We start from the raw sequence: 9,798 nt of genomic DNA on the forward strand, positions 1-9,798 counted from the left end.
AGGAACGTGGCTCGTCTTCATCCCCCACAGGGACAGGGGGTGTCCAGTGATCCCCCGCCTGAGGTGAAGACGACACGCTTGGAAATGGTCTCTGGCGTGAGATTAAAGTGGGACAGTCGGCCTGCGGCGGTTTAATAGTCCCCTCTGGGACGTGTGCTGGTTTACTGTTGGACTAGAGACATTTGGTGCAGACCACCTCCATTTTCAGAGCCGAGGTGGCCCCCGCCCCAGCTGAAGAGGGGCTTCAGAGAGCAGGAGGACTCTGTCCATCAGTCACGCAACTGTCCCCTGTTAGAGACAGGTCTGATGAAGCATCTCCGGGGAGGAGATGTGGGTTTGACGGCGGACGTGTTGAAACTAGACTCACGCTAGCAGTTAAGGGACCACGTGGAGGCACAATCACGTCAAATGTCGTGAACTCCTGGCTTCGTCTTGACCTTTACGTGTCAAACTGCCCTCTTAGAGATGCAAAAGGGTGAATACGGTGTCCAGACACGAGCCTTTTCGCCGAACCCGTTCGTTTCCCGTCTAAAAATACCTTTAAACCCGCCGTACGTGCGTCAAACTGCGCAGGGCGTTATTAATATTGCCCCCCCGCGCGCGTGGCGCCCCGCACGCCTCGCGCTCCCACCGAACGGAAGCGCGCGGACATCGCGGCGGCGCTGACGCCACGTGAGCCCCGCATCTTTAAAGAGGCGCAGCGGGGCGACGCGGCCGCGGCGGCGGCGCAGGCGGCGGCGGCGGCGCAGGCGGCGGTGTGGGAGGTTCCGGATACTCGCTTTCTCACTCCGCGAGCTTCCAGCATCAGCTGTTCGACGCCGCGCGCTCATTGCTGGAAGTGGGATCCGGATGAGTCACATGAATGAACTGGAGGCTGACATCTGGAGAAAAGGCACCGCGTCCCGGCTCGCACCGCCAACTGTCTTTTGAGCCACATTCCCATTTTTCTCGCCACATTTTTGTTCCTTTTTTGTTGTTGTGGTTGCTTTGGTTCGCATTTTGCAGTGTTGCTTGTTTGCCTTCGAGTTTTGTGATTTCGGGTCGACCTCACCGATCCAGACCTTTGCTTTGACTTTCTTTCCTCTTTTCTTTATCTGAAGGAATCATTTTTAACCTGGTACTTTTCTTGCAGCTCGCAGGTTTGTCGTTTCTATTTTTATTTTTGTTTTTTTTTGTGTGGTTTCACCTTTTTCGGTTTGCTTGTACTTTTGCTGGCAGTGTCAAGTCTCTTTTTTTTCCTTTTTACGGATGTTATTTTTCCTCTAGATGATGCTGGGTGGACGAGGGCAGTTTTGATTCTTGGGGTTTTTTTGTTTTCTGTGTCACCGAGGATGAACAGACATTTCCCCACTCGCAAGTATCTGGAACGAGTTCATGATTGACACCTTCATGTCTCTAATAAAGGTGATAAACGTGCACCTGTGGCTGTTATTTCGCAGGACTGGCACAAACGCTTCATCAAGCCTTCTTTATCAATGTTATCTGAAGGTTATCTGATCGGATCGATCTCTGCGTGACGCGACATGGCCGGTTCCAGACGCGGCTTGTGTGTTTTTATATTTCGGATGGTTGGTATTTTCCCGTCCTCCTCCTCCTCCTCCTCCTCCGCCTCCTCCTCCTCCTCCACGCCGCAGCTGAGGACCTGATGTAGCTGCAGGATCGCGCCGCGCTCTCCGGCACCATCCAAACGCTGCCGGACGCGGCCGCCGCGTTTCCGCCCGCGGTGAGAACGCGCGTCCTGCGTGGCGGTGCGCCTCCATCCCGCAGCTGGCCCCGGCTCGAATTGGCTGAGTCAGGCTCGCTGCTCGCGATGGTCACATGAGAGGAGAGGCGAGCTGACAGGGTTTAGAAAGTGGCCTAAGTGGTGCAAAGCTAAAATGTGACGCGCAGGGTGGGTTTTGGGGGCCGCGTCCCCCCTTTCTGGCTGTTCCTGGCGCTGGCTCCAGATGAACCACATTTTGCTGCAGTAGCACGATCAAATCCCAGAGTGCACCACCCACCTGGAATAAGGCTGCTGTTGCGTTTGCGAAGTAAAGGCAATACAACTTAGATTTCCATTGACACACAATCGTGTGTGTCTTTTATTGAAACCACAACCAGAAGTAGGAAAAAATCAAATCAGAGCGGGAAAAACACACCCCCGCCCCTCAACTCCCACGGTCCGTTAAAGGGGCCGTGCCAAATTACCCGACTTAGTTGTCGGCAAATAGCGCGAGCGAATGAGGAACTCATACATAGCAAAATGCTCAACAGGACTATGGCAATGGAACAGATATGAACAATGATGGTGAATTATGATATACAAGTGACCGCTACACATGCCCCCCCAGAATTCACCATCGCAAAGCAAGAACAGTCAACGAGTCGGGGCTCGAACGGGCCGGCCAGACCGTGTGCGTCGAAGCGGTATTGGTGGTGCTAGAGGAGCAGGGGAAACAGGACGCGCAGGGCGGTCAGTGGCACTGACAGAGCTTTCAGGGATCTGTGTTCCTCTCAGAGGACTGGGCCGAGCGGGGGGGCGTCCACGCCGCGGGGGCACGGCCGTGGCAACTGGCTGACCAAGGTCCAAGTGAGCTGCCTTGAGGCGGTCTATCGTAACACGTTCAGGTCGGCCTCCCACGTCGAGCAGAAAATGCTTGTCCCCGCTCTCCAAAACACGAAAAGGCCCATCATAAGGTGGCTGCAGCGGGCCTCGATGAGCATCATGGCGGATAAAAACATAGTCTGCCCTCTCCAAGGACGGTGGGACATGGGATGGGTGCAAAAACCTTGGCAGCACAAGGAGTGGTTGCACGCTGTGCGCTCGCAGACCAAGGCGCTGTAGTGTTGGGGACAAACTCACCTGGCACCCGCAGTGGCTCTCCATACACCATCTCCGCCGAGGAACACTGCAGGTCATCTTTGGGGGCGGTGTGCAGCCCCAACAAGACCCAAGGAAGTCTGTCCACCCAGCTACTGTCCTTCAGAGACGCCCGAAGAGCAGCCTTCATGGAGCGGTGAAACCGCTCACACATGCCGTTGGCCTGTGGGTGGTATGCCGTTGTGTGATGCAGTTTCACCCCTAGGCTCTCCCCTACAGAAGTCCAGAGCTCAGAGGTGAATTGCGAGCCACGGTCAGATGAGATGTCAGCAGGGGGACCGAAACGGGCAACCCAAGTCCCAATAAATGCACGTGCCACCTCGGCCGAGGTGGCCGACTGCAGGGGCACCGCCTCCGGCCAGCGGGTGGTCCTGTCCACCATTGTGAGGAGGTAAGTGCAGCCGCGGGAAGGGGGAAAGGGCCCAACCAGGTCCACATGGACATGGTCAAAACGTCGCTCTGGCACCGGAAATGGGGCCAGCGGGGCCCTAGCATGGCACTGTACCTTTGAGCGCTGGCATGCGACGCACATGGCAGCCCAATCCCTGACGTCCTTTCTGAGCCCATGCCAAACAAATTTAGCAGCCACAAGACGTTGAGAAGCCTTCCTCCCCGGATGGGAGAGGTTGTGGACTGAATCAAACACACGCCGCCTCCAAACCGTGGGCACAACAGGGCGTAGCTGACCGGTACTGACATCACAGAGAAGCGTGACACCAGTGCTCCCAAAAGGAACCTCGCGCAGCTGCAGCCCCGTGGCTGCAGACTTTAGAGCTTGGACATCACTGTCTGTGGTTTGGTCCACTGCCATCTGTCCGTAGTCAAGTCCCACATGGACAGCGCCTGTGACGGCCCGGGAGAGGCAGTCCGCAACGACATTGGTCTTACCAGCCAGGTGTTTAATGTCCGTGGTGAACTCGGAGATGTAGGAAAGGTGCCTCTGCTGCCGAGCCGACCATGGTTCTGCCGTCTTTGCCATCGCGAAGGTGAGGGGCTTGTGATCCACAAAGGCAGTGAAAGACCTGCCCTCAAGCAGAGGACGGAAATGGCGAATGGCCAGGTAGAGGCCAAGGAGCTCACGGTCAAACGTGCTGCTGCACTTCCGCTCATTGGGTCGTAGCTGCCTACTAAAAAAGGCCAGGGGTTGCCAAGCACCTTCTACCCATTGTTCATGCACCGCACCCACTGCGTAATCTGAGGCATCCGTGGTGATTGAGATTGGCGCGTCAGGCAATGGGTGTGCCAACAGTGTAGCATTGGCCAGAGCAGCCTTAACGTTCTCGAATGCACGCTGTCGCACGTCGGACCAGTCAACCATGTGCTTGGGAACCGCCCCTTTCAAACAGTCATACAGTGGCCGCATGAGGTCCGCTGCCCGGGGGAGGAAACGGTGGTAAAAATTCACCATACCCAGGAACTCCTGGAGTGCCTTGACCGTGACTGGGCGGGGAAAGCTCGCGATGGCCTCCACCTTTTCCGGCAGGGGAACTGCTCCGTACCGTGTCACGTGATGGCCCAGGAAGTCGATGGTAGACAGTCCAAACTGGCACTTCGCCGGGTTTATGATGAGCCCATGCTGGCTGAGGCGCTGGAAAAGAGCCCTGAGGTGTGCCACGTGCTCAGCCTGAGACGTGCTTGCGACAAGGATGTCATCCAAGTACACAAATAGGAATGGCAGGTCGCGTAGGACAGAGTCCATCAGGCGCTGAAAAGTCTGTGCTGCACTTTTAAGACCAAAAGGCATCCGTAAAAACTCAAACAGGCCGAACGGGGTGATTACCGCTGTCTTGGGGACATCGGCAGGGTGGACTGGTACCTGGTGGTAGCCGCGGACAAGGTCCACCTTCGAAAAGACCGTTTTTCCAGCCAGATGCGCAGAAAAATCTTGTATGGGGGACAGGGTAACGGTCCGGGGTGGTGGCATCGTTGAGCCTGCGGTAATCGCCACATGGCCGCCAACCCCCACCCGGCTTCTCCACCATGTGCAGAGGTGATGCCCAAGGGCTCTTGGAGCGGCGAATGATGCCCAGGCGTTCCATTGTCTCGAACTCCGCTCGAGCAATGGAGAGCTTGGCCAGGTCCAGACGCCTGGCCCGAGCGTGCACAGGGGCGCCTGTGGTGGCGATGTGGTGTTCCACACCATGCTTGGCCATGGCAGATGAAAACGGGCTGAGTCAGAGCAGGAAACTCGGTGAGGAGGCGAAGGAAAATGTCTGCAGTGGGGAGCATGCTGGAAAGCCTGACTGAGTCTGTAACACCAAGAGTGCATTCATACGAACAGAAAGTGACTGCATCCACAAGGCGTCTATTTTTGACATCAACCAAAAGTCCAAAAGCGCAGAGGAAGTCTGCACCAATCAGTGGCACAGTCACCTTGGCAGTCACAAAGTTCCATCCAAAACGCTGTCCACCAAAACACAACTCCACATACCTCACCCCATACGTGCGGATGGGGCTGCCGTTCGCTGCTTCCATAGGGGGCCCATGGGACTCGGACAGCATGTCCAACTTCGACGCTGGCAGGACACTCCTCTGAGCACCTGTGTCACAGAGGAACCGTTGTCTGGAGAGAGAGTCCTGGATGAACAGCAGCCTGCCAGTTTGGCCGACGCTCATGGCTACTGCTGAGCGCCGGCCCTGGCGTTTCCCTGTGGAGGTGGGCCGGTGAAACTGCATGGAGGGCGGCACTGCCTGGCTTTGACCCCAAACCGTGCATGGAAAAAGCACAGCCCAGAAACCTGTTGATGCCGAGGAGCCGCTGCGGCAGCTGTGAAAGCGGGAGCGGGAGCGTCAACCACAGGACCGTCTGCGCCAGCCGGGAGGAACGCAGCCACATAGGTCGGTTGGGAGGCGAGGAAGAATTTATCCGCCTCAGCAGCAAGCGCATGGCAGTCCGAGATTGCTGTGTTGGCCAAAGCAGCCCGCACTTGGGGAGGCAGCAGTCGCAGGAAAAGCTGGATGAAGAGAAAATCGGGCTTGTGTTCGCCCAAAAGATCTAACATTTTGTCCATTAGTTCGGAAGGCTTGGAATCACCCAGCCCCTGCAAAGAGAAAAGGCGGCTAGCCCTCTCCGCGTCGGAAAGTTCGAACGTTCGTAAGAGGTGAGCCTTCAAAATGCCATACTTGTTCTCCGGCGGTGGCTGTTTAAGAATGCCTACCACTCTGGATGCTGTAGCACTCCCAAGAGCAGAAACCACATAATAATATTTGGTCTCATCCGCGGTGATTTCTCGCAGCGCGAACTGTGCCTCCGCTTGAGCAAACCACGCAGTCGCCGAAGTCTCCCAAAACTCCGGCAGCTTCAATGAAACTGCATTCGTCGCCATGGTCGAAAATAAAAGTCACTGAATGATACGTCCAGCGAGAGTCGGGGTCACCAGTGTTGCGTTTGCGAAGTAAAGGCAATACAACTTAGATTTCCATTGACACACAATCGTGTGTGTCTTTTATTGAAACCACAACCAGAAGTAGGAAAAAATCAAATCAGAGCGGGAAAAACCACACCCCCGCCCCTCAACTCCCACGGTCCGTTAAAGGGGCCGTGCCAAATTACCCGACTTAGTTGTCGGCAAATAGCGCGAGCGAATGAGGAACTCATACATAGCAAAATGCTCAACAGGACTATGGCAATGGAACAGATATGAACAATGATGGTGAATTATGATATACAAGTGACCGCTACACAGCTAAGTCATTAAACAGGCGGACAGGATTCAGCCTTTTAATGTGCAGCAACTCAATATTGGTAAGAAACTGATTCTGGCAATTAGGACGGTACATCCCATCATGTCAGCCCGCTCGACCTGGCCCTCCGCTACCATCCTGGTCAGGAGCAACCACGACCCGGCGCCACCATCCCCAGGCTCCTCGCCGCCCCCGCCGCACCTCCAGACGATCAGAGGCGGCCACTCAGGTGCAGCGCACCCCCGCGGTGCTGGTGGTCGGGACCTCAATGGTCAGGCATGTGGCGGTGCACGATGGCCGGACCTTCTGTCACCCCGGTGCCGTGTTGCGGAGGTTACATCCTCGGCCCTGCAGCTGAGTGCACAGCACCCCTCGGCCTCCACGCTGGTTCTGGAAGCCGGCATCAACGATCTCAAATTTCAGCAGTCGGAGGTTCTGAAGCAGGACTTCATCTCCCTGGTGGACCGTCTGCTGGACACGGGGAAGCGGCTAATTATCTCCGGCCCGCTTCCCCCACCTCGCTACGGTGACGTCATCACCAGCTGCACCTGTGGCTGAAGGGGTACTGCTTGGGCAACAGTAGCCCCTTCGTTGACAATTTTGCTGCCTTTTTAAATAGACCCTGAGGGGTCCCGGCTTCTATCTGTGAACACTGACTTGACTGTCCGTTCCTGCACTACATCCACCTCCTGACTACTGGTTAAAGCACATGCACGCCAACACTCTGCCCCCCACTCACACTCACATCTACGCTCACCCCCCGCACGTCCCACCATACATGCCCCTCCACCACTACTCCCATGTCTGCCATCAACATCACAGATCACTCAATCCATTGACACCATCACTTCATACAGACAGAATCCCACTGTCACGACTGTTCCCAGACGTGACAGTGCTTTTATTATTCCTATAAAAAGACATGAGCGCACGCCCGGCGTGGACATAAAGATGGCCGTGCTGAACGTGCGCTCTCTTTTAAACAAATCTTTTATAATAAACGATTTAATTTTAGACAAAAACCTTGATGGTATTCTTCTTACCGAGACATGGCTTGGCACTGATGCCCTGCTGTTCTCACAGAGGCTTGCCCCCCACATTTTAACTTTTTATTTTCTACAGGGGGGGTAAGAAAGGAGGTGGACCGCTTCGATAACAAGGACCGAAATGTCTTCACGCGAGGTCTCTTTTAATACGTTTCCATCATTTGAGCATCATGCGTTTGCTTTTAGCAGCCCTCCGATTTTAAGCATAACAGTTTACAGACCACCCCAATACTCCACCTCTTTTATCAGCCAATTCTCAGAATTTTTATCAATCATTTATGCTAAATACAATAGGATTTTAATAACTGGTGATTTTAATCTACACCTCAACAACGCCTCGGACCCAGTGTCCAGAGAATTTTTAAACCTCCTTCACAGTCTGGATTTTAAACAACATGTCACACACACGCGACCCACAACAGAGGGCGCCCTGGACCTGGTCATAACCTACGGCCTGTCCGTAGGTGGGTCCCCTGGACCTGGTCATAGCCTACGCCTACGGCCTGTCCGTGGGTGGGTCCCCTGGACCTGGTCATAGCCTACGGCCTGTCCGTAGGTGGGTCCCCTGGACCTGGTCATAGCCTACGGCCTGTCCGTAGGTGGGTCCCCTGGACCTGGTCATAGCCTACGGCCTGTCCGTGGGTGGGTCCCCTGGACCTGGTCATAGCCTACGGCCTGTCCGTGGGTGGGTCCCCTGGACCTGGTCATAACCTACGGCCAGGAAACCAGGAAACACAGAAAATAGTCCGTTCCTCCGGCTCTGGGCCCGCACAAAGTCTAGGAGTTGCAGGCTCGGGGAGTGGGGCGAGCAGCAGCGAAGTCGGGGCCGGGCGGAGAAGTCTAAACCAGGTGAGCAGACAGGAACCAGAGACGCTGAGGCAGAAGTCGTAGTCAGGGGCAGAAAGCAGGTAGGTTGTCCGGGGAACTGGCAAGCAGGCAGAACGAAGACAGGCAGGGTCGGTAACGGGCAATCCGGCAGGGAAACAACGCTGGAAAGTCTTGCATGGACACAGAGGAACAATCTGGCACTGAGTGAGTGTGAGGCTGGAGAATATATACACTGATAGGTGAGCTGATTGATGAGTGAGGGCAGGTGTGTGATCAGTGACTGAGAGCAGGTGTGTGATCAGTGACTGAGAGCAGGTGTGTGATCAGTGACTGAGAGCAAGTGTGGTGATCAGAGGGTGTGGTGATCAGAGGGTGTGGTGATCAGAGGGTGTGGTGATCAGAGGTGTGGTGATCAGAGGGTGTGGTGTGAGCAGGGCAGTGGAAAAGTACTGGGACAGGAGGGAACTGGGGAAAAGGGGCTGTGACACAATCAAGCAGGCAAGAACTTCTCATTTCAAAAAACTAATCTCCAACAATAAAAACAACCCCAATTTCTATTCCACACCATTGAGCTTTTAACCAACGGTAATTTTAACAGGTGTCCCACAACAACGACTGACACCCTCTGCGAGGCCTTTGCAGACCACTTCAGGAGTAAAATCGATAGTATTAGATCCAGTCTTTTATCACAGCAAATTTTCATCAGCAACACTCCTGGATCATTGCTTCCACCTGAGGAGACACTGGAGAGTTTTGTCCTGGTTGATGCGAGGACACTTGGTCGAGTTTTCTCCAAGTTAGGCCCACAACCTGCCTTTTAGACCCAATTCCCACACCGTTTTTCAAAACATTTTATGGATTCTTTGAGGAACATCTCTTATATATGGTGAATTGCTCTCTTCAGACGGGTGTCTTCCCCACCTCCTCCGGTGGTGAAGCCCCTTCTGAAGAAGAGCAATCTAGACCCCAGCGTTTTAAATAACTATCGGCCTGTATCCAACCTACCATTTTTAAGTAAAATTTTAGAAAAACTTGTTTTTAACCAAGTAAATGATTTTTTAAACTCAAATGATATTTTAGAGAGGCATCAGTCTGGTTTTAGGATGAACCACAGTACAGAGACAGCCCTTTTAAAAATTTTAAATGACATCAGGTGTAACCTAGACAACAAAAAGCTCACGGTGTTGGTTCTACTGGATCTGACCGCCGCTTTTGATACAGTAGACCACCATATTTTATTGAATAGACTGAAGAACCTGGTCGGCCTCTCTGGTACTGTTCTTAACTGGTTCACCTCCTACCTTAGTGATCGAAGCTTCTTTGTAAGTATGGATACATGCTCCTCGAGAATCCACGAGACAAAATGTGGGGTTCCCCAAG

General features: G+C 54.2%; 1 long non-coding RNA gene across 1 annotated transcript; it reads left to right on the forward strand.

Annotated features, from left to right (window-relative positions):
* Positions 1-307: 307 nt before the first annotated feature.
* LOC130520435 (uncharacterized) lies at positions 308-1,418 on the forward strand. The gene is made up of 2 exons (XR_008948838.1): positions 308-1,139; positions 1,267-1,418. It is a non-coding gene; the product is annotated as an uncharacterized LOC130520435 (long non-coding RNA).
* The last annotated feature ends 8,380 nt before the right edge of the window (positions 1,419-9,798 follow it).

This window comes from Takifugu flavidus, unplaced genomic scaffold, assembly GCF_003711565.1.
Source record: "Takifugu flavidus isolate HTHZ2018 unplaced genomic scaffold, ASM371156v2 ctg381, whole genome shotgun sequence".
NCBI classification, from domain to species: domain Eukaryota; kingdom Metazoa; phylum Chordata; class Actinopteri; order Tetraodontiformes; family Tetraodontidae; genus Takifugu; species Takifugu flavidus.